Raw genomic sequence first — 2,362 nt, forward strand, 5'->3', positions numbered from 1 at the left:
ATTTATAAATCATATATCTGGATAAGGGGTTAATGTTCAGAATATATATTTTAAAAACTCCTACCACTCAACAACAAAAAAATAATTAAGAAAGAAGCCAAAGGCCGGGCCCTGCCGCGCACGCGCACACTCGGACAGTTGGGGGTGTTAGTCCGGCTCTGGTGTGTGGCGTGCGACCCCGGCGCGACACTGGCACAGCCGCATCGTGGGGGCTCGCAGCGCACAGATACCGTGGGTGTGGGGCTGTGCAGGCGCGGATGGCGTTGTCCTGAAGAAGACCTTCAGCGATGCTCTAGCAGAGTGGATGGGCCCTCCTGGCTGAGCGGACAGGCCCTGCAGTCGGAGATATGTGTAACACACCAATTTACTATGACCTAGGAAAGGCTGCCAAGGATGTCTTCAACAGAGGATATGGATTTGGCATGGTCAAAATAGATCTGAGAACCAAGTCATGTAGTGGAGTGGTATTTTCTACTTCTGGTCATGCTTACAATGATACAGGGAAAGCATCAGGCAACCTATAGACCAAATACAAGATTTGTAACTATGGACTGACCTTCACCCAAAAGTGGAACACAGACAGTACTCTTGGGACAGAAATGTCTTTGGAGAACAGAATAAGTTGGCTGAAGGGTCGAAACTGACTCTTGATACTATATTTGTAGGGAACACAGGGAAGAAGAGTGGGAAATCGAAGGCCTCCTATAAACAGGATTGTTTCTGTCTTGGCAGTAATGTTGGTATCAATTTTTCTGGACCAACCATCTATGGCTGGGCTGTGTTGGCCTTTGAAGGTTGGCTTGCTGGCTATCAGATGAGTTTTGACACAGCCAAATCCAAACTGTCACAGAATAATTTTGCCCTGGGTTACAAGGCCACAGACTTCTAGCTGCACACTCGTGAACAATGGCACTGAATTTGGAAGGTAGATCTACCAGAAGGTGAATGAGAAGACTGAAACATCAATAAACCTCTCGTGGACCGCCGGCAGTAACAACACACGTTTCGGCATCGCTGCTAAGTACAAGCTGGATTGTAGAACTTCTTTATCTGCTAAAGTGAATAATGCCACCCTGATTGGCTGCGTTATACTCAGCCCCTCTGATCAGGAGTGAAACTGACCCTGTCAGCTCTAATCCATGGAAAGACCTTCAAGGCAGGAGGGCACAAGGTCGGGCTGGGATTTGAACTAGAAGCTTAATGTGGTTTTGTTTTGTTTTTTTGCACGCTCAGAGTAATTTTTTTTTTTAATTTCTGCATGTCCATATCAAGTGAACTTTACTAGTAAACAATCATGATCCATTGCTGTAAGAGGTGCCCGTGAATTCTGGAGTTCAAAGAGACCCCATAATTTTTTTATTTTACGCACAAATAACCTGTGTATGTTTGTTTGTTTATTTATTTATTTATTTATTTATTTATATTTATTCATTAGTCATCCATTTTATACACATCAGTGTATACATGTCAATCCCAATCTCCCAATTCATCACACCACAACCCCCAAACCACGCCACTTTACCCTCTTGGTGTCCATACGTTCTCTACATCTGTGTCTCAATTTCTGCCCTGCAAACTGGTCCATCTGTACCATTTTTCTAGATTCCACATATATGCGTTAATATATGATATTTCTTTTTCTCTTTCTGACTTACTTCACTCTGTATGACATTCTCTAGATGCATTCACATCTCTACAAATGACCCAATTTTGTTCCTTTATATGGCTGAGTAATATTCCATTGTATATATGTACCACATCTTCTTTATCCATTCCTCTGTTGATGGGCATTTAGGTTGCTTCCATGACCTGGCTATTGTAAGTAGTGCTGCAGTGAACATTGGGGTGAATGTGTCTTTTTGAATTACGGTTTTCTCTGGGTATATGCCCAGGAGTGGGATTGCTGGGTCATATGGTAATTCTATTTTTAGTTCTTTAAGGAACTTCCATATTGTTCTCCATAGTGGCTGTATCAATTTACATTCTCACCAGCAGTGCAAGATGGTTCCCTTTTCTCCACACCCTCTCCAGCATTTGTTGTCTGTAGATTTTCTGATGATGCCCATTCTAACTGGTGTGAGGTGATACCTCATTGTAGTTTTGGTTTGCATTTCTCTAATTGAGCAACTTTCATGTGCTTTCTTGGCCATCTGTATGTCTTCTTTGGAGAAATGTCTATTTAGGTCTTCTGCCCATTTTTGGATTGGGTTGTTTGTTTTTTTAATATTGAGCTGCATGAGCTGTTTCTATATTTTGGAGATTAATCCTTTGTATGATGATTCATTTGCAAACATTTTCTCCTATTCTGAGGGTTGTCTTTTCGTCTTGTTTATGGTTTCCTTTGCTGTGCAAAAGCTTTTAA

General features: G+C 42.0%; 1 pseudogene across 1 annotated transcript; it reads left to right on the forward strand.

Moving 5' to 3' along the window:
• The first annotated feature begins 294 nt into the window (after positions 1-294).
• Positions 295-1,631, forward strand: LOC308618707 (non-selective voltage-gated ion channel VDAC3-like; annotated as a pseudogene). The gene has a single exon. The product of its transcript is annotated as a non-selective voltage-gated ion channel VDAC3-like (transcript).
• The last annotated feature ends 731 nt before the right edge of the window (positions 1,632-2,362 follow it).

The sequence above is a fragment of the Mesoplodon bidens genome, assembly GCF_964165515.1.
Source record: "Mesoplodon bidens genome assembly, chromosome: 6".
NCBI lineage: Eukaryota > Metazoa > Chordata > Mammalia > Artiodactyla > Ziphiidae > Mesoplodon > Mesoplodon bidens.